The following is a 24225-nucleotide window of genomic DNA, read 5'->3' as shown; positions in this document are numbered from 1 at the left end:
TACCCCAAATTATGGCCAGAACCTATTCAAATATGCAGTCACAGTCACTGTTCATGTTACTGTAGATATGGTAATTTTCTGCAGAATGGAAATCCGGCCAGCTGTGGTTTTTGGACCATATCTGGAGCTACAAAACTCCAAATGGAGTGATTCAAAAAAAGAAATTCAACTAGACAAAATAAGGAACAACTTTTATGTTTACCAATTTCTCAAATTTCCACTGTAACAGTTCCTAATGGAACAGTAAATTTATGGTACAAAATCTGAAAAATCTGCTCCTTTGGTTTAATGCTTAGAAATGGTATTAACGCTTAATGCCAACAAGTTTTAAATACAAAATGTGGTATGTTGGGAGTGCCAAAGTCAATGTACATATTTTCTATCCAAAAGTCAACATTTTTGTTGACCAATGAGGTGAATAGTAACACCAAAACATGAAATTCACAAATTGAAGAATTTAAAAGTTTCAAATGTCCTAGTATACCTAACAAGATTGGTTTGGATAGTTTGCATGCCAATAGGGTTCAGTTAGCAGTACTGCACATGGCAATATGCCATTCTGTGATTTTATGGCTTTTAGCCATTCTGACCTTGTATTGAGCTTTGGCCTTGTGCCTGATATATTTACAGCTTGTTAGTGCCTGCTGCACACCGGAGATGCATATGTGACCGATGGTGTGACGGCCCGAGGTACTTGATACCCAAAGGCGGTTACCCGCTTATCCAAATAATCGTCTAGTTTAGGTTACTTGGGGCAACCAAATGAATAAAAGTGGACAAAGTAAATGATATACAAATACCAAACAAATATAACATATACATTCATTACGTATTTATTTCTTGCTATTTCCTTTATTTTATTATTGCACCACTAAGCATTATTGCTTAGCGCGTTGCTTTTGCCACGCGTAGGTACTGGAGATACAGATCGTGAGCCCGTGAGACCGCAGATCGGGTGAGTCCATCCTGCAGTTACGCATGCTGCATGTCACCTCAACTTCTGCAGTGCATTGGTAGGACACTAGGTGTCATTTTGGCATTCTGTATTAAATTTTCATTTTCTCATATGTAATTAAACTTGTGTAATGTATTTTGAGGTTCATGTAAATAATGAAGATTCATGGTTATGTATGGAAGTAATTTGAGTATTTAATTGTTGTTTATATATGAGAACCCTGAGAACTGATGATTGAGAACTGAAATTGAAAAAAATGTTATTGAGACTTTGTTGATGAATTGAAGTTGGGATTGTTTGGAAAATTATTTGGAAGTGTTTTTAACAGGTTCCGAAGAACTGTTTTCTCCATTTTTAGCCGGTACTCCGCCGGATTTTCTTTAAAATTTTTGAAACCTCAAATAAATGATACTTTTGATATATGGCTAAAAAAAATTATATTTCATAAATTATATTCACAAGCATGATATAAATTAATTAAGGTATATTAGAATGTGCCGGTACACCGTGTGGCATTACTTACTCGGGTATACTGTACACGGGTAAGGGGTGTCACAATCCTAATTGATTTAAGCATGGCAACAGGCGAGAAAGTCTCCTCATAGTCAATTCCTTGCCTTTGGCGAAACCCTTTCGCTACTAGCCTTGCCTTATAGGTCTCTACCTTTCCATCAAAACCAATTTTCTTCTTGAAGACCCATTTGTTCCCTATAGGTACAATACCTTCAGGTGGGTCAACAAGATCCCAAACTTGATTCTTATACATTGAATCAATTTCAGATTTCATAGCATCAATCCATTTTGAAGAGTCTATATTTGATATAGCTTCTTCATAGGTAAGTGGATCATCTCCATGATCTAATTCTTCATGAGTAGACAACTCTTGTTCTTCTTCATGAAGGAAACCATATCTCACTGGTGGGTGAGATACCCTGGTTGTTCTACGAGGAACAGCTGTAGATGTTTCATCAACGAGTATAGGTTGACTAGATGGATCTATATCCATCTGATCTGTTGATTGGTCAAAATTCTCTAATTCCAACTCTATTTGCCTTCCTTTGCCTCTTTCTTGGACAAACTGTTGTTCAAGAAATGTGGCATCTCTACTTATCACAACCTTTTGTGAAGTAGGCAAATAAAAATAATATCTAAAACTATCTTTTGGATATCTAACAAATCAACCTTTTTCTGATCTGGTTTCCAATTTATCAGTGTTCAGCTTTTTGACATAAGCTGGACAACCCCAAATCTTAACATGCTTAAGACTTGACTTTCTTCTATGCCATATCTCATAAGGTGTGGAAGAAACTGATTTTGATGGAATCCTATTCAGAATATACAAAGCTGATTCTATTGCAAATCCCCAAAAGGAGATTGGCATATCAGTATAGCTCATCATACTATGTTTCGTATCCAATAAGGTACGATTTCTCTTTTCAAATACACCATTTAGTTGTGGCGTTCCTGGAGGAGTCAGCTAGAAAACAATGTCGTGCTCTCTCAAGTATTCATCAAATTCAGTACTCAAATATTCACCTCCACGATCTAATCGAAGAGCTTTAATACTCTTTCCTGTTTGATTTTCTACTTCAGATTTAAATTCTTTGAACTTTTCAAAGGATTCATGTTTGTATTTTATCAAATACAAATACCCAACCTTGATTTATCATCAGTAAAGGTAATAAAATAATGAAAGCCCCCTCTAGCCATTTCTTTAAATGGACCACATACATCACTATGTATTAGCTCTAAAATATTTTCAGCTCTTAACCCTTGTCCAACAAAGGGTAATCTAGTCATTTTGCCCTGAAGGCAAAATTCACAAGTTGGAGTAGGCTCAGAGCCCAATGAGGATAGAATCCCCATTTTCTCCAGTTTTGCAATCCTATCTTTTGCAACATGACATAACCTTAAGTGCCAAATATATTTTGAACTTTAGTTGATTTTCACTATGGCATTGCATTCATTTAGATCACTTGCATTCATTTTGTGTTTGTCATTATTATCCAAATAATAAAGACCATCATTCATATAACCCGAACCAATATATTTATTTCCAAAATAAATATTACAAACAACATCTGTGAACTGAAATTCATAGCCATTTCTAGTCAAACTAGATATAGAAATGATGTTCTTAAAAGCATCAGGTACATATAAAATTTTATCCAAACACAAAACATGTCCAAACATGTAAAAAGATTTAGATCCTATGGCTAAAGCTTCAACAGTTGAGCCATTGCCAATCTGGACTCTAACATCTTGAGAACGCAAGCTGCTACTATTTGCTAGTTCCTGCATATCATTAGAAAATGTGAGAACTGGCACCAGTATCTAAAACCCAAGCTGTAGATGAACTATGAGTATCATCAAAATCTAAATAACAAGATATGGACATACCTTCCAAAGGTCTATCATTCTTGTCCTTTAGAGAAGCAAGATACTGCAGGCGGTTCCTTTTCGGCCCATCCTTCCGCAAAGGGAAACACTTTCCTTTGCCTCCATCGACTTTAGTCTTCCCTTCTGCTTAGCTATTTTCTTAGAAGGACTAGGAATCGAGGTTTCTTTTTTTATTGCCCTTCTTCTTATTGGACTTTCCAAGAGAAGAAGATGCAATCAAAGCTACCTCTTTTCCTTTATTGCCCGGCATATTCTTTTGGGCAATAACCAGCATGTTGAGTAAACCAGCTAAGGTGCATTCCTGTTGAGTCATATGGAAATTTGTCACAAAATTCCCAAAAGACTCAGGAAGGGACTGAAGGATCAAATCCGTCTATAGTTGGAAATCCATGTTGAAGTCAAGATGTTCTAACTGCTCAATCAGCCAAATCATCTTGTGGACATGATCCCCAACATTCTGTCCCTCAGACATCCTCATGCGGAATAGCTGCCTAGATATCTCATACCCAGCATTCCTACTGTGCTCACCATACAACTCTTGTAGGTGAAGGAGGATCTCACTCGCACTCTGCATGTTCTCATGCTGCTTCTGTAACTCATTACTCATGGAAGCAAGCATGTAACACTTAGCTCTCATATCATGCTCCTTCCACTTGTCCAAAGTTTCATGTTCCTCTTGAGTGGCATCTGGAGGTAAGGGACTAGGAACATTTGAATCTAGAACATATCCTATATGTTCAAGGTTCAGGACAAGTTTCAAATTTCTTAGCCAATCAGATAGATTAGGTCCTGTCAACATATTACGATCAAGTATGCTTGTAAGGATATTGGATGGTGGTGGTTGTTCTGTACTCATTATTATCAGAAAATTAACTGCAGAAAATAACCAGATTAATTAGTAAATGTATCAAGTAATTAACCAAAATGATTATGGTCTTTTAATCAAATTGGTATTCCCACTAACTTAGCGAATCCTACACTTCCAAAGTAGAAAACGGAAATCCTAGTTGGATGGATTTCTAGTGGGTGATTGAATTCTTATAATTCTATTGATCATCCTCAGGTACATCCATTATTGGAATTACAATAAACTATAAGTGAGCAACTCCTTGCCCATCACATCTCATGTGAGGTTCAATCCTTTACATAGCCCCTAATGCTCAAAATCTCAGGTACATCCATTATTGACTTATCTTGCATTAGTTAAGTTGATCCCATTGAGCCAGTAATTATGAAAATAATTTTAATGTCCTCAGGTACCTCCAATATTGGCCACCAAACCATTTACATATTTACAACATCTCATGCTTAACAATTATTCTTAAGAAAATCTCTTAAATTAATTGCATCTTATGCAACTATTTAAAATTTCTTAAAATAATTGTCCCAATGGATGGCCTATGTTATAATTACTTTAATTATAGCATTTTCAACTTAATTATTTGTTTTGAAGATTTTATGGTCATCCTAATTACTATTTAGGTCTCACTTTGCACATTATCCATTTAGCATGCATATATTATATAATTGCATACATTCCCATACATCTCATGCATTCATGGATAAGCAGTAAATATGGTATGATCATGGACTTTATAAGGGATTCAATTCTGAGCCACCAAGAATTGAATCAGGGCATTCCTAGGTGCATTTCATTCATTCATTTTACAAGAGTTGCTGAAGGAGTAAAAAATCAACACTTGATCTTGAATTCCTCCCACTGGTCCCACCAATGCTCTTGACCTCCTTAAACTTCTTGCAATCCAATTACATAGTAATCCTTGGCATACCAAGGTGAATTTACAAGAACTTAAATAAATGAAATTACAACCCAAAAATTATTACAAACTTAATAATACATGCCCAAAATAAATTAAAATAAATTAATTAATTTACAATCCCAAAGAAACATAAAAGAAATAAATCCAATCACATTGGTCTTTTATAGTCCATGATCATCCATCATGCATATCACTATTTAACAATTAAATAAAATATACATACTTAAAATAAATTGAATATCTCATATTCAACTTAAAAAATCCAGATTTGAATATGATTCAAATAAATTTAAAAATTCAGATTTGAATCACATTCGAACAACCTTAAAAATTCAGATTTGAATCACATTCAAACAATTTTTAAAAAATTAGATTTGAATCACATTCAAACAATTTTTAAAAATTCAGATCTGAATATTATTCAAACAACTTTAAAAAATCAGATTTAAATATGATTCAAACAACTTTAAAAATTCATATTTGAATCACATTCAAACAACTTTTAAAATTCAAATTTGAATCACATTCAAACAATTTTTAAAATTCTGATTTGAATCATAATTTAATTGTGTAATTAAAATTCTAATTAAACAATTTAATTAGAAATAGGATGAGCTTTTAAATCATACAACAATTGCAAATTAAAAAGCCAAACCTTTGCACCACCCATGAAGCCAAACCATGCACACCATTGATGGTGTTCTTCAAGCATGCCGCAACATATCCATTGCAACCAGCAATGGATAAATCATCTCATTATCAAACACACAATTAAATCATATAATCAAAATCTAAATGGCAAATATAGTGGCTCTGATACCAATTGACGGAACGGAAGCGTGAAAAACACAAGTTTATACCATTGAATTCAAAAATTTTCATCTAGGGTCACATGCATCATGTAAGATTTATTTTTATCTATTTTATTTCAACGATAAACAACATACTAAAACTCTTTTAATATGTTTTTGGATTTGTATTTGCCATTTAAGATTTTAAAATTAATCAAATTAATTTTAGAACCCTAGATTAAATCAAGAATGATTACACTAACCTCTTGATGCACTGTAACATATTTGCGCCTTTAAGATTCGTCTTCAGGACACCAAATGTTGTCCCTCTAGCTTGTCCACACCAAGAACACCTATAGCAGCACTTGAACAGCTTCTAAGGTGTTTTCTATTAATTAAAAATTCAAGTTCTGCCTTTTAAGAGATTAGAGATGTAAACAAGATACTAGAAACAATTTCTAGTATTTTTAATTCAAGAGATTGATGGCTAATCTCTTTGAATTGATGAGAGATGAAGAGGAAGAGAGGGAGAGCTTCAAAATGGCGTGACAAAGGAGTGTGGCTTCTGGTTGTATTTTATTTTCTCATAACAACGCTTATATAGCTAGGTTAACACATTAAACCCTTGCCACATGTCACCCTTTGATTAGCTCTAGGTTTAAGTGACCCAATCACATTGTACCAAGTGTCAAACCTATATTTAATCTTAATTTTAATCATCTTACATGATTAAAAGACATTTGGCAAGCTTATGTGTAATGCCATGTGTCACCATCTCATAGGGTCACATGTCACACTGCGAAATGACCAAAATGCCCATGTGTCTTAATTTTGAGTTCTTAACTCAAAATAATTATTTCTCTTCTTCTAATTAATTTATATCAAATATAAATTAATTAATTAATCTCTATTAATTAATTTCTCATTAATTAAATTCATATTTAAACACTTTAAATATAAATTTAACTTATACTATACATCCAATAATCTAGATTTGGTTTTAAGTCATGCTAGGGACTTTGCAATCTAATTGCAAACCAAACCTATTTAATTAATCAATTAAACTCTTTAATTAATTAATTAAATCATATTTAATTAGGTGATAACTTGTGTATGTGTGTGACTTACTAAGCTCATCACTAATTGGCAATGAGATATGATATCAACTCTTAATATCATTAGAACTCTTTCTTACCATAAATGGTTTCTCTAAATCATTTTATGCACCTCATAGACCATGGTTAACACCTAGCCTAGCATGCCATGGCCACCCAATTAGTAATAAGGTTTACCTTAAATGAACCTACAATCATAAGTTACCATGCACTAGAATCTCTCTGTTACAAAATCCTAACTCAAGCTGGAGTCATGATTTATGTTAAACTCCATTTGCTATGAATATAGGATTTTATCTCTATTTACTTAAAGGAACAGATTCCATCTTGATCAACACCTACCTCTATATATAACTAGTAGGAGCCAACACATGCCCATATACCCATACACAGTACAAGTATGAAAGCAGTATCAAACTCAAACTACCTATATACAAGATAACTGTGCTATCTTAGGTCTAAAGATTATATGCACTGATATGATTTATGACAAAACATTGACAAGAGTAAACTCCATGTGCTTATCATAAGTGTCACTGGTTCGGCCTACTTATCATTTATAAGTACCTATCATATTTGTCATATGGCATGAGACTCACCATTCCATCTTATTTATATCTCATATAAATAACTTGGGAACAAACATGAATACAATCTTTCTGGATAAGTCATGTCCTTATTATGAAGTATCCTCGATTGTGAACCTATTTATGATACTTTGTGCTAGAAATAATGCCACTCATATTCTTAACAACTTAAGAATAATATTTCTAACAAAATATCAATGGACCTTTTCTATTACTCATAAATATATTATGTAAACGGAAAAGTGGAAAAGCCTTTTATTAATAAAAATATGTACAAGATACATACTAAATGATATGCTCTAGGGCATACTACTAACAATAAATAAACCAAATAATGCTCATAAAAATCAAAGAAAATTTTTAGAAATGAAATGCACTAAGGTTAAACGAGCCGTAACCCCAGTGATGAGTAATCTGAAGGGAAAGTCACGGTGAAGGCCGTTAGCAACCCTAGACTTGGGGAAAACTTCATGAAATAATTTTTGGGACCTCAGGGAAGGATTATTGGGGTTCTCATGATAATAGAATGTTAAGAAAACACTAGGAAAATTTAATCAATCGGTATATACAATTTTGGCTCGTTAAGCCAAACGGAGGGCATTTTGGTCATTTCGTCTTTAGAGATGATTTTTGACTAACTTGTCCATTTATGCAAGTGAATTATATGACATAAAATATGAACAAATATTGATGAAAAATTATTTAAAAATGAATAGGAAAGGAAAGAAAAGAAAATGAAAATAAATTGGATTTATTACCTAATCCTTAAGTAAGCATGAGGTCATTAAAATCTATGGCCAATCAAATTAAAAAAATACAATTATAATACAAAAAAAGGGGCAGATAAAGAAGTCAAAAATCTGGAATAACCATCAGCCTTCTTCCTCCCATACAAGCCGCCCCCTTTGTTCCTCCATATCCAAGCTCTACAAAGCTTGATTTTCTTGGTTTTTCACCCACTAAACCCTAAGTTGTCAACACAAATCTTGTTCTTTCCTCATAGTGAAGCTTTTAGGAGCAAAAGGAAGTGTTAAAGAAGAGTTCTTACAAGTTGGAGATTAGCTCCATTAAAGGTTAGTGACCAAACTTGTTTTATCTCTTTCAATTCATGTTGAAGGAGTGGTATTTAATGCAAATTTGCAAGAAAATTGAGTAAATATCATGTGTATGTCCTGCTTAAAATTCTAGCGGCCTTGAACTTGGTAGGGATTTGAAGATTTCTTAGAGTTAAAATGATATTGTGGCTGCCCTTAACACTAATATATTGATTAGGAAGGTGAAGTGCAAGTGAATGCAACAATATAGAATGGTGGAGCTAGGGTTTGGACCCAAATTGAGACTTTGATTATGTATTTGGTGAAAGAGAGTTTTAATGATTAATTATTGACCATTTGGCTATGTGTGAATCAGAAATGAAGTGGTTTGTGTAGTGGGAATTGAAGTTAGTGTGGCTGCCTTTGGTCACCTGCAGGACTGGGCATGAGTCCAGCAGGTTTGGGCAGCAATAACTGGAGTTGTAGAGGTTTAATTGGTGCAAAGCTAATTGGACATGAAACTAGACACATAGTGGCACAACTTTGGTGAAGAAACCATTGACCTAAAGATTGCCTTAATCTGGGTGACCTACATTCTGCCTGGGCAAAATGACCAAATGAACAGTGTTTATTCATTTGGTCATAACTCAGTGTAGAAAGGTCCAATTGACCTAAAATTTTACCAGAAAATAGCTGAGACATATACCTAAAACTTTCATGAAGAAACCTAACCTAAATTTTGACCATAATATGTTCAAAAGGTGACCTACAGTCACTGCCCCAAACACTATAGATTTGGTCAGTCCAGAAAATCTGGGAAGTTGGCAATCCGGCCAGTCATGGTATTTAGGCCATAACTTGAGCTACAAAACTCCAAATGGATTCAAAAAAAGAAATGTAACTAGACACAATAAAGAACAACTTTCATGTTGACAACTTTGCCAAATTCACACTGCAAAAATGACTAATGGAACAGTAAATACAAAGCTTGAAATCTGAAAATTTTAAACAATTAACAATAAGCTTAGAAATGGTATTGGCAACCAATGCCAATAATTTTAGAATGCAAAATGTGGTATGTTGGGAATATTAAAACCAATGTACCTATTGTCCATGTAAAAGTCAACATTTTTGTTGACTAATGAAATGAATAATAACACCTAAACTTGAATTTCAAGAATTATATAATTTAAGAGTGTAACATGCCCTAGTACACCTAGCAAGATTGGTTTGGATAGGTTGGCATGCCAATAGGGTTTTGTTAGCAGTACTGCATATGGCTTCATGCCATTCACGTGCCATTTTGTGACATAATAGCCTTTGGCTATGTTGATTGAGTTGTTATACTTGGGTTTTATTCCTGATAATTATTACAGCTTATTAGCTGTTTTGTTGCACACCGGGAGACACAGTGTGACCGATGGTGTGATGGTCCGAGGTACTTAGTACCCAGTGCTAGTTTACCCGTTTATCCAGTCCAGTCGACTAGTAGAGGGTTACTCGGGCAATGATAATGAATCTTACAAAATTTTAATCGAATAATACAGTAATAAATGCCAGAAATTAAGTCTACCTAAAATGTAAACATACATTCTGCATATTTATGTTATTTTAGTTATTTTATTTTATATTGTTACCACTAAGCAGAATTGCTTAGCGCATCACTTTTGCCACGCACAGGTACTAAAAATATAGCTGGGGAGTCCAGCAGACCTCATACTGGATGAGCTTTCAGATCTACACACAGAGTCCAAAGTCACCTCACATTTCCAGTGCATTGGTAGGACATTAGGCTATTTTTGGTCTTTTGTATTTGTAAACTTTTGTTATTTATATTTTAAACTCATGTAATTATGCTTTTGATGTAATTATTTATGAACCATGTTCAGTAAAATAAATTTGAGTATTTCTTATTGAGTTGAGTATGAAATGAAATGAATTGAATTTTGAGATATTGAAGTCAATTGAGAAATTGTTGAAAAGATGTTGGTGGTTGACTGAGATTGATATTATGATTATATTGGAAGTGTTTTTAACAGATTCAGAAGAACTATTTTGCCAATTTACAGCTGGCACTCTGCCGGATTTTCTATAAAATTTATGGAAAATTCAGATTAATCAAAATTATAAATAAATGAATTAAAAAGGGTAAATTGTAATGAAAATATGATTTGGTGCTCCAGCACACTAGGTGACATATTTAGCTCGACTACACTGTAGACGAGTAAGGGGTGTCACATTTAGTGGTATCAGAGCATCGATTTAGGCGTTTCTGGGCGTAGATAAAGTACATACCATTGTATTGCATTTGTAAGTGTTGAGGTGACACTGATGCAGATCTGTTTGTTTTTTTATTTTGATTAGGATATGGTTCCTGCTTCTCAAAGAGCAGTTGATGAAGAGGTGGAGAGTCGTGCTTCCCAAGAGTCAATCAAAGGGGGAGAATCGCTCCACCAAAGAAATGAGGCACCTGCCCAACCTTAGTTTGCATTATTTCAACAAATGACCGAATTCTATCAGCAAATGATGGGAGCAATTCCACCACCATAACCACAGCCACAACCTCCACCAGCACCACAGAAGTCCCATCTGGAGAAACTGCGAAAACATGGGGCTGTGGATTTCTTTGGGAAGAAGGAGGATGATCCCATGACAACGGAAAACTGGTTGGATAGAACAATAAGAGTGCTGAAATAGCTTCATTGCACCCTTGAGTAGAACCTAGAGGGTGCTGTGTCCCTACTTCAGGATGATGCATACCAGTGGTGGGACACAGTAACCAGTGAGGTGCAACTAGAACAGATTACCTGGGAATTCTTCCTCACAGAGTTCAAGAAGAAATATGTCAGTAAAGTATATTTAGTAGAGAGAAGAAGAGAATTTATCAGTCTGAGACAGAGGCAACTATCAGTGGTAGAGTATGAGCGAGAATTCGTCAGACTTAGTCGGTATGGGAGGGAGATAGTCCCTACAGAGGCAGAGAGGTGTATAAGGTTCTAAGAAGGGTTCAATGACAATATCAAAGTCATGATAACGGCATTGGAGATCACAAATTTTGCCAAATTAGTAGATGCTGCATCAAAAGTAGAAAGGTCCAAATAAATGAGCAAACTAGAAGGGAAAGACAGTAGAAGAGGGGTCCGTGTCAGTCCAGTTCATTTTCTACTCCCAGTAAGAAGAGTAAGGGTCCTCCTGCTCAGGGTTCAGGACAACCACAAGGTCAGGGTCAGTCCCAGGGGCCCAGACCATAGTTTACACCTAGGAGAGGCCAGTCCACACCATCAGTGGGTAACTCTCCAGAGACAGTGTTTAGGGGACCAGCCCCAGCATCTTCTGCCTGTCCATACTGCCAGAAGTGGCACAAGGGGGACTATTGGCGAGTGACTGGTGCATGCTTACAGTATGGATCTACAGAACATCAGATCAAAAATTATCCGAAGAGGACTACTACAGCTGCTCCAACACAAGCTGACAGACCTACTCCTGCACCACAAAGGGGTAGGAAGCCCGGTAAATATGAAGCAGTTGGTCCATCACTGAGGCCTGCATCTGAGTTAGCTGAGAGGCCAGAGGCCAAAGTACCTGCCAGAGCCTATGCCATTAGAGCTCAGGAGGAGCAAGATGCCCCGAACGTCATCAGTGGTACGTTCTCCCTCTACAACACATCTGTGCATGCATGGATGGATCCAGGATCCACTCATTCATACATCTGCATCAAACTACCGTAGAGAGGAGAATTTCAATAGAGGAGAATGATCAAGACATTCTGGTCACAAATCCACTAGGCCACAGTGTGGTAGTGAATAAGGTGTATAAAGGTTGCCCGTTGAGGATTCAGGGGTATGAATTCTCTGCAGACCTAATTGAGTTGCCCTTCTACGAGTTTGACATGATTTTAGGAATGGAGTGGTTGTCATGTCATCAGGCAATAGTTGATTGCAAATTGAAGAGGTTTTCTCTGAAAACTTTTGAGGGTAATGAGATTATTGTTGTGGGTGAAAGGACAAATTTCCTGTCGAATGTTATCTCAGCCACAGTTGCAAGAAGATTGATGAGAAAATGCTGTGAAGCTTACCTAGCTCACATGGTTGATACTAGGCAAGCTAAGCCAAACCTGTGTGATATACCCACAGTAAGAGACTTCCCAGATGTATTTCCTGAAAAATTGCCTGGTTTACCACCAGAAAGGGAAGTCGAGTTTGCTATTGAGGTAATGCCGATTACAGCACCAATTTCTATTGCTCCTTATAGGATGGCACCCACTGAATTGAGAGAGTTGAAAATTCAATTGTAGGAGTTACTCGATAAGGGGTTCATACGCCTTAGTGTGTCACTATGGGGAGCTCCGGTGCTATTTGTGAAGAAGAAGGATGGAACCTTGAGATTGTGTATTGATTACCGGCAGTTGAATAAAGTAACTGTGAAGAATAAATATCCGTTGCCCAGAATTGACGATCTGTTTGATCAGTTAAAGGGAGCCGGTGTATTTTCAAAAATTGATCTTAGATCAGGGTATCCTCAGTTAAGGGTAAAGGATGCAGATGTGTCAAAAACTACATTCAAAACACAGTATGGGTATTATGAATTTTTGGTGATGCCGTTTGGGTTAACAAATGCACCAGCAGCATTTATGGACCTTATGAACCGTATCTTCCATCCATATTTAGATCGGTTTGTAGTGGTTTTTATTGATGATATTCTGGTGTATTCCAAGACCAGAGAAGAACATGATGAACATTTGAGGATTATTCTGCAAACCCTGTGATAAAAGAAGCTGTATGTTAAGCTGTCCAAGTGTGACTTCTGGATGAGTGAAATCTCCTTCCTTGGACACATAGTATCAGCAGAGGGGACTAGAGTGGATCCCAAAAAGATAGAAGCAGTGATGGAATGGAAGCCTCCTAGAAATACAACTGAGGTCAGAAGTTTCTTAGGGCTAACTGGGTATTACAGAAGATTTGTGAAGGGGTTTTCTCTTATAGCTGCTCCAATGACCAAGTTGTTACACAAAAATGTGAAATTTGGCTGGAACGACAAGTGCCAAGCTAGTTTTGAGAGGCTAAAGGCTATGTTGACAGAAGCACCAGTGTTAACACAGTCAGTATCAGGAAAAGACTTTGTGGTCTATAGTGATGCCTCGCATAATGGGTTAGGGTGTGTATTGATGCAAGAGGGGAAAGTGGTCGCCTATGCTTCCAGGCAGTTAAGGCCACATGAACAGAACTACCCTACTCATGACCTGGAGTTAGTAGCAATTATCTTCGCACTAAAGATATGGAGGCATTATTTATATGGTGAAAAATGCTACATCTATACAGACCACAAGAGTCTAAATATTTGCCAACCTAGAAGGAGCTCAATCTTAGACAGAGGCGATGGATTGAGTTCCTAAAGGACTATGATTGTGTGATAGATTATCATCCTAGGAAGGCAAATGTAGTTACTGATGCCTTGAGTAGGAAGTCCATCACAGCTTTAAGATCACTAAATGCTCGTCTGTCCTTAGCTCAAGATGGAGCTATTTTGGCTGAGTTATAAGTGAGTCCATACCTGCTACAGCAGATACAAGATGGGCAGAAGGTAGATGAAAAATTAATGGCTATTGTAGGTAAAATTCCAGAAGGGAAAGAAATTGATTATGAGGTGAAAGCAGATAGGTGTCTGTACTACAGAGGAAGAGTGTGTGTACCAGATGATGAGGAACTGAAGACTAGTATTCTGAAACAAGCACACCCTAGTGTTTATGCTATGCACCCGGGAAGCACAAAAATGTATAATGATTTGAAGCCTCATTATTGGTGGCCTGGTATGAAGAAGGATATAACTGACTATGTGACTAAGTGTTTGACATGTCAGCAAGTTAAAGCAGAACATCAAGTTCCATCAGGATTGCTGCAGCCTATAAGCATACCTAAATGGAAATGGGACCGGGTCACTATAGATTTTGTTAGTGGTCTACCTCTCACCCAAAAAAAGCATGATGCAGTATGGGTGATAGTGGATAGATTAACGAAGTCCGCACATTTTCTGCCAGTTAGGATTGACTACTCACTGGAGAAGCTAGCAGAATTGTATATCAGTGAGATAGTTAGACTGCATGGAATCCCACTTTCCATCATATCTGATCGAGACCTAAGGTTTACATCAAGATTCTGGAAACAGTTGCAAGAAGCCTTGGGCACACAACTCCACTTTAGCATGGCTTTTCATCCTCAGACGGATGGACAGTCGGAACGAGTAATCCAGGTAAACCTAGAAACTAATTGAATTTTCACAATTAATAAATTTAAATGATAGTAACAACGTGAATTATGTGATAGATCCTGGAGGATATGCTGAGGAGTTGTGTCATTGAGTTTGAGGGAAGTTGGGATAGATACCTCCCACTGGCAGAATTTGCATATAACAATAGCTACTAAACTAGCATTCAAATGATCCCGTATGAAGCACTGTATGGGAGGAAGTGTAGAACCCCAGTATGTTGGACTAAATTGGCGAAGATAAGCTAGTTGGACCAGACCTGGTGAAACAGACTGAGGAGAAAGTGAAGATAATCAAAGCTAACTTGAAGGTTGCCTTAGATAGACATAAATCTTATGCCAACTTGAAGAGAAAAGAGATAGAGTATGCAGTTAGCGACAAAGTGTTTCTCAAAGTCTCACCGTGGAAGAAAGTACTGAGGTTTGGAAGAAAGGGTAAGTTAAGTCCTAGGGTCATTGGCCCATATGAAGTCATTAAACGTGTGGGACCAGTGGCCTATCGGCTAGCTTTACTACCAGAACTGGATAAGATCCATAATGTATTCCATGTTTCTATGTTAAGAAGATATCACTCAAACCCTTCACATATCATCTCCATGGAAGAGATTGAAATCCAACCGGACTTGACATATGCAGAAGAACCCATATGGATCCTAGCTCGGGAAGTGAAGGAATTGAGAAATAAACAAATTCCACTAGTGAAAGTACTTTGGAGGCACCATAATACCGAGGAGGCAACTTGGGAAAGTGAAGAGACGATGAGGCAACAATTCCCTCAACTGTTTGCATCAGGTAAATTTCGAGGATGAAATTTTTATTAGAGGTGAAGAGTTGTAACATCCTCACTTTAGCTAGTCCGTACAGTCTACTGTTCCGGCGACCAATGTCGGCCTGGGTAGCTAGAATGTTTGAAATTATAAACAGACTAGATTGAGGAGTTATAAATAAACCCAATAATGCTCATAAAAATCAAAGAAAATTTTTAGGAATGAAATGCACTAAGGTTAAACGGGCCGTAACCCCAGTGATGAGTGACCCGAAGGGAAAGTGACAGTGAAGGCCGTTAGCAACCCTAGACTCAGGGAAAACTTCATGAAATAATTTTTGGGACCTCAGGGAAGGATTATTGGGGTTTCCATGATAATAGAATGTTAAGAAAAAAACCAGAAAAATTTAATCAATCGGTACACACAATTTTGGCTCGTTAAGCCAAACGGAGGGCATTTTGGTCATTTCGTCTTCAGAGATGATTTTTGACCAACTTATTCATTTATGCAAATGAATTATATGACATAAAATATGAACAAATATTGATGAAAAATTATTTAAAAATGAATAGGAAAGGAAAGAAAAGAAAATGAAAATAAATTGGATTTATTACCTAATCCTTAAGTAAGCATGAGGTCATTAAAATCTATGGCCAATCAAATTAAAAAAATACAATTATAATACAAAAAAAGGGGCAGATAAAGAAGTCAAAAATCTAGAATAACCATCAGCCTTCTTCCTCCCATACAAGCCGCCCCCTTTGTTCCTCCATAGCCAAGCTTTACAAAGCTTGATTTTCTCGGTTTTTCACCCACTAAACCCTAAGTTGTCAACACAAAATCTTATTCTTTCCTCATAGTGAAGCTTTTGGGAGCAAAAGGAAGTGTTAAAGAAGAGTTCTTATAAGTTGGAGATTAGCTCCATTAAAGGTTAATGACCAAACTTATTTTATCTCTTTCAATTCATGTTGAAGGAGTGGTATTTAATGCAAATTTGCAAGAAAATTGAGTGAACATCATGTGTATGTCCTGCTTAAAATTCTAGCAGCCTTGAACTTGGTAGGGATTTGAAGATTTCTTAGAGTTAAAATAATATTGTGGCTGCCCTTAACACTAATATATTGATTAGGAAGGTGAAGTGCAAGTGAATGCAACAATATAGAATGGTGGAGCTAGGGTTTGGACCCAAATTGAAACTTTGTTTATGTATTTGGTGAAAGAGAGTTTTAATGGTCAATTATTGACCATTTGGCTGTGTGTGAATCAGAAATAAAATGGTTTGTGTAGTGAGAATTGAAGTTAGTGTGGTCGCTTGGTGACTGCGCAGGACTGGGCATGAGTCCAGCAGGTTTGGGCAGTAATAACTGGAGTTGTAGAGGTTTAATTGGTGCAAAGCTAATTGGATATGAAACTAGACACATAGTGGCACAACTTTGGTGAAGAAACCATGCCTATAAAACCAAACCAAGTTAACCTAAAAATTGCTCTAATCCGGTGACTGCATTCTGCTAGTAAAATGACCAAATGAATAGTGTTTATTCATTTGGTCATAACTCAGTGTAGAAAGGTCTAATTGACCTAAAATTTTACCAGAAAATAGATGAGAAATAGACCTACAACTTTCATGAAGAAAGCTAACCTAAAGTTTGACCATAACATGTTCAAAAGGTGACTTGCAATCAATGCACAAAACACTATAGATTTGGTCACCTAGAAAACTGAAGTTGGCAATCCAGCCAGTCATGGTATTTAGGCCATAACTTGAGTTACAAAACTCCAAATGGAGCAATTCAAAAAAAGAAATGTAACTATACACAATAAGGAACAACTTTCACGTTGACAACTTTGCCAAATTCCCATTGCAAAAATGACTAATGGAACAGTAAATACAAAGCTTGAAATCTGAAAATTTTAAATAATTAACATTAAGCTTAGAAATGGTATTGGCAACCAATGCTAAAAATTTTAAAATGCAAAATGTGGTATGTTGGGAATATTAAAACCAATGTACCTATTGTCCATGTAAAAGTCAACATTTTTTTTGACTAATGAAATGAATAGTAACACCTAAACTTAAATTTCAAGAATTGTATTTACTGTTTTTGGTCTTTTGTATTTGTAAACTTTTGTTATGTATATTTTAAACTCATGTAATTATGGTTTTGATGTAATTATTTATGAACCATGTTCAGTAAAATAAATTTGAGTATTTCTTATTGAGTTGAGTATGAAATGAAATGAATTGAATTTTGAGATATTGAAGTCAATTGAGAAATTGTTGAAAAGATGTTGGTGGTTGATTGAGATTGATATTATGATTATATTGGAAGTGTTTTTAATAGATTCAGAAGAACTGTTTTGCTAATTTACAGCAGGCACTCTGCCGGATTTTCTATAAAATTTGTGAAAAATTCGGATTAATCAAAATTATAAATAAATGAATTAAAAAGGGTAAATTGTAATGAAAATATGATTTGGTGCTCCGGCACACTGGGTGGCATATCTAGCTCGGCTACACTGTAGACGGGTAAGGGGTGTCACATAATTCATATTAAAATCAGTAATGAAGTCATAAATAAATCGTAATTCATTTAAACTATGCTTATATTTTAATAAGACACTTCAACTAAACGTCTTCATCTGACATGTCATTGTGCGATGCATACATAGGAGATGTTAGGATATTATTAACCTCACCTGTCGATAATTCATGGCCAACTACCATTGCTTAGTCTCTTGCCCACTTTAGCATATAATACCAGCTTTGATGGAGTAAGAGCCTATTATTTTCATCACAAATTCTCCTAACAACTTTTTCATATGTGTGGATGTTTGTCTTATTTACTGCAGTTGAATGTTGCTTGACAATCTTACCTCCTAAGTCTCATGGGGCTTCAACTAGTTTTTCTAATTATGCAAGTTGATAGCTCCATTTATGGCGTAGTCCAGTGTAATATTCCTTATGATCACAATGTTTCTCCTTCTGGTATTCATTACAAAATTTAGGAAGAACCCTCTTCCTTCTTCTATTAGTGGTTTAACTACCTTCTATGAATAATATACCAAAAAATTATTGATATTGGTTAATTGCATTCAAATAAAAATATAATATGTATTGTCACTTTTATGCATAATAAAACAACAACTGAGTTATCATTGCTATTGTATAAAAAAAATGCTAAGTATCTGTTGTCACTTTTCTAGCATTATTTACATTATTATGTGTTGTCACAATTTATTTTTGTATTACTCATTAAAAGTATGACAAGTCAATAAGTGACAGCTTAGTAATAATGCACGACATGTACTTATTAGTATACTCATTTCTATTGTTTATAAAGTGACATGTCAAATTTTAATTATTTTGTTTCAACTATATATAAAAATGTGTGTGTGTGTGTGTGTGTGTGTTTGTCACACCTTACCCCTCTGTAAGGCATAACATGATCCCGTAGAATACCTAATGAACTACCGAACTTCACCTACCGATAACTCATTAAGTACCCTACAAGGGATTTTAAAACAATTTTCTTATCTTTGACAAGTGGTGAGCGTTTCTAATAAGTATTTAAAACATTTAGTTGAAATTAAAACTAATTAATATTTTTGGCCATTTTAGTTTTCCGCAAATCTTATAAAAATTTTGACAGAGTTTCCTCTGTATTTTGAGAAAACCGTTCTCCAAATACCTGAAATAGAAGCACTTCCAATAATTATCTAACCACTGCTTCAAATTCATACTCAATCTTAACCAATTTCTCAAAATTCACAAGTTCAAAAATTCTCAAAATACTGTCCATCAATATCATTTATTCATATTCCATTCAAGATAAACAATTTATATATTCATCATACTAAAATTTACATTCAAAAAGTCCAAATTAAAATTTATTACAACTTTTATACAAACTTTGTACGAGCTGCTCAAGACCCATGTACATGTCCATACATTTATGTGCAATATATACATCAAAAGAAGTATTTACAGTTAGGGTATAAATTATACCCGAAAACTTTAGGCTGGTAGCTTCTCACACCTCAGCCTCTGTCACGCTTCCTCTAGTTTCTCAGATTCTGACAAAGAATAAAGCTATCACGAGTACTAGGACTCAGCAGAACAATATACTAAAATAATCTTTATGCAAAACTTAAAGCACATTCATTCAAAAATTTGGCTAAACATGAAAATTAAATACAATCATGCATTGTGAGATTTTACATGTAAACCAAGTTCATTTCAAAGTATCAAAACACATTTCATAAAACCCACAGTTAGATCACGCCATTCGAAACAAATAGAATCTCAATAGCCAGAGGCTAAAGAGAAATCATATCACAAGGCTAGCTAGCTCAAATATATGGATATCCATTCACATCCTCTTCTATCGCACACCTCAACACTTCTCCAGAGAAGGAATCAAAATTCAAAACAAATTACCCCCACTAGTTGTGCTAGTGAGGTGTTCAAATATATGGTCATGATACTGTGATTTCAAAACTTATCTTAACAATTTGCTAAACATTGTCATTTCAAATATACATAATAAATTTCAACAATTTAGATCAAACATCATAAGAATGCCATAATCCAATATTTCACATTATTCAAAACGATATGCAAAAGATGATTATAAAAGTATATGTTGTGCACAAACCTCAAACGAGTCGCCTGTTGGCCTTGACTCGACTCCTCGGTTCTGTCCCTGATTTTTTCCACTGAAACACGAAATTTTCCAATGTTTCAGTACTAAAACTTAAAATAAATCCAAAATAAACTTAACTTCACATTTACCTAGCTCTAACGTGTTAAATGCGACGTTCTCGAAATTTTGTGTTTCGGGTTACTATTCGCTGCACTATTCAAGCCAAATTATTGACTTTCTAAGGCTTAATAGGTATGGGAACTCCAACTTCACCCACATACCACATTTTGGTCACCAAAGTTGTTGGTTTTGGTCATTTGTTTAAATCTTAGGTCATTTTGGCAAAATTGCCAATTTTCGGTTTTGGTTCTCCGAAGTTGCACTGTTCCATTGGTCGATCTACTGTTGGAATTTGACAAAACTTCCTTCATAGAAAATGTTCCTTATTGTCTTAAGTGTATTCTCATTTTTGGATCACCCCAATCGGAGTTTTGTAGCTCAAGTTATGGCCAAAATAAGTTTACTGTTCACGTGTAATCGCTCATACTGAGATTTTGGTGCTGGCAGATTTTTGGTCCAACTTTGGTTAATAATTTGATCAAGTTAAGTTCATAATTTGGTCTCACTTTCTTCATATGAAATGTTGTACTATGTCTTAGGTTTCCATCGGTTCAAGAATTGCCTAAATCCGAGTTTTCTAGAGAGAGTTATAGCCATCCAAACATTGCTGCTCAATGAAAATTCTGCAGAATCTCAGTACAGTAATTTAATTTTGCTCAAAGATTTTGAAAGGGTTAATGGCCTAATTTGGGTTGGTGTTCTTCATGAAAGTTTTAGGTCTATATCATATCTAATTGCTGGTAAAATTTCAGGTCAATTTGACCTACTTAGCTCGAGTTATGACCAAATGAACAGTTACTGTTCATTTGATCAGTTTAGTACAGTGGCAGCCTGCAATCAATCCACTTTGGTCAATTGTTTCACCAAGTTTTGGTCAGTTTTTGGCCATGGTTCCTTAATGAAAATTGTGCTCTTTTATGTCTATTTTCATCTCCAATTGGTGGCATATCAATTGGACTTGTAAAATTTGAGTTTTGGTCCTTCAAAGTGGGTTTGGTCATGCTGCCAGCAGCATGACCATTAACCTACGAATTTGGTTTAATTTCCTAACATTCCCACACAACTTATTTGGTCATAATTGACCATTATTTCATGTCACAATAGGTTAAACATTCCATTTATGCATTTCTCCAAATTTTGGTTCATAAACCCTAGCATTGAAACCCTAATCACACTAAATTGTTTCATTTAATCACATTTAAGCATACCAACATCACATCTACCTTTATATAAGCTTGCCTACACTTATAATCTAATCAAATTCATGCACTTACATATCAAACCCTAGCTGATCAAAATCCAGGTTTAGTCCTCCTACAATTAATTTCATTTTATTTTAAGTTAAGATCTAAGTTACATACAACAAGAACACAATATTAAACATAATTTTCAATTTTAAATTCACTAACCTTAAACTTTGAATTTCAATCTTCCTCAAATCTTCAAATTCTTTTAATTTCTTGCTCCAAATCTTCTTCTTGATGGTCAATTTAATGGTTTCTATAATTATTTTCAAGGATTAGGGGGTGAAATCTAAAGTTTAAGAAGCTTAAATCTAAGTTTTAATGGTGAAACAAAATAAAAAGAGAGGGAGAGGAGAGAGCTACGGGAAAGAGAGAAAAAAGAAAGAAGAAGAAGTAAAAAAATTAGCTTTTCAATTTTGTTTTTAGTCTTTAATTTGACTTAGTCAATTATTTAATTAAATTAAAATTAATTATGAAGTCATAGTTACATCATCATGATGATGTCATCAACTTTTCAACTTTTTCATTTTCTCTTCTTTTTTTTTTCTTTATTTTTCTATTAGTTCTTTAATTTAATTGTCGATTCCGAAATTTTCTTTTCTCCGATTTTATTTGACAGTTAGGTCAGTAGTCAGCTCGGGGTCAATTGACCAAATTGCCCTCGCCGTTCATCCCGCTTGCAAATAATCCAATATTTCTTCCGCTCCTCGACCTAATTATTTGACTGGCTTAACAGCTTCTTTTTCATGATTTTCTTTTCCATGTGTTCATAAGGGTCCTAAGGACCGCAGTCACTTTTTACGGTTCAAATTTGAGTTTAAAATGACTTCAGCTGCTCCTCGAGGAGGTCACTCATCGTGACTCTCGCTGCTTAACCTCTTATGTTCTGCTTTTCTTATTTATAGTTAACTAATTAAACATTACTAATTATTTGTGTTTATAGCTTCTCAAATTGTCTTAAGTGTGGCCCTAATCCCATTAATTGTCCGTACTGACACCGGCCACGGAATGCTGAAATATACCAGCTATACAACTGGGTGTTACAATTCTCCCTTAAATAAATTTCGCCTCAAATTTTTACTCGTATCAATCTCTCGAACAATGTGGGTGTTGTCTCCTCATGTCCTCCTCTCGCTCCCAAGTAGCTTCTTGGCCCAATGATGGTTCCACAAAGACTTTTACCAACGGTATTCGCTATTCCGTAGTCGCTTCACCTCATAAGCCGTAATCTTTATGGGTTCTTCTTCATATGTGAGGTCCGATTCACTTCTATTTCTTCTACTGGTAGTACATGAGATGGGTCCGATCGGTACCTCCTCAACATGGACACATGGAAGACATTATGTATCTTCTCCAACTCGAGGTAGTGCCAACCGATATGCCAAAGGACCCACTCTTTCCAACCTCATATGGCCCGATAAAACGAGGACTTAGTTTCCCCTTTCTCACGAATCTCATAATCCTCTTCCAAGGAGAAACCTTGAGGAAAACTTTCTCACCCACGTGATACTCAATATCCCTTCTCTTCAAATCAATGTAGGACTTCTGATGATCTGATGCAGCTTTAAGTCGATCTCTGATCACCCGAATTTTCTCTTCAGTCTGTTGAACAATTTCGGGTCCAATCATCTTTCTTTCACCCACGTCATCCCAACACAATGGGGTTCTACATTTTCTGCCATACAAAGCTTCATATGGAGGCATTCCAATGCTTGATTGGTAGCCATGTTATAAGCAAACTCAATCAAAGGCAAATGTGTATCCCAACTACCTCAAACGCAATCACACAAGCCCATAGCATATCCTCCAAGATCCGAAGTTACCTCTCGATCGCCATCCGTCTGTGGGTGGAATGCAGTACTGAAGTTCAATCTAGTTCCTAGGGCTCTCTGAAGACTACCCCAGAATCTAAAAGTGAACCTAGGATCTCTGTCTGACACGATGGATACTAGCACTCCATGCAGTCTTACAATCTCATCGATGTATAACTTGGCCAATCTTTTCAAACTATAATCCATCCGAACTGGCAGAAAATGAGCAGATTTAGTCAGTCTATCAACAATGACTCATACTGCATCATGACTCTTCTGTGTCCTCGGAAGTCCCATCACAAAATCCATCGTTATTCTCTCCCATTTCCATTCTGGTACTGGTAGTGGATGTAACAACCCAAGAGGGTACTTGATGCTCGCCTTCACTTGTCGGCAAGTTAGGCATTTGGATACAAACTCTGCCACATCTCTTTTCATACCCATCCACCAGTAATGCTCCTTTAGCCCTCTATACATTTTTGTGCCACCAGGATGCATGGCAAAAGGAGACTCATGTGCTTCCTTCAAAATGATCTTCCTCAATTCAACATCATTAGGAACACATATTCTGCCCTAGTGTAGCAGTAGACCATCATCTCTGATTGAGAATTCTAGTTTCTTGCCCTGTTGGACTTCTTCTAACAATTTCTGATACTTCTGATCATTCTGAGCAGCCATTCTAATCTGATCAATCAACACCGGCCAGACATGCCATGC

The sequence above is a fragment of the Hevea brasiliensis genome, chromosome 1 (assembly GCF_030052815.1).
Source record: "Hevea brasiliensis isolate MT/VB/25A 57/8 chromosome 1, ASM3005281v1, whole genome shotgun sequence".
NCBI lineage: Eukaryota > Viridiplantae > Streptophyta > Magnoliopsida > Malpighiales > Euphorbiaceae > Hevea > Hevea brasiliensis.
This window is presented reverse-complemented; position numbering follows the sequence as displayed.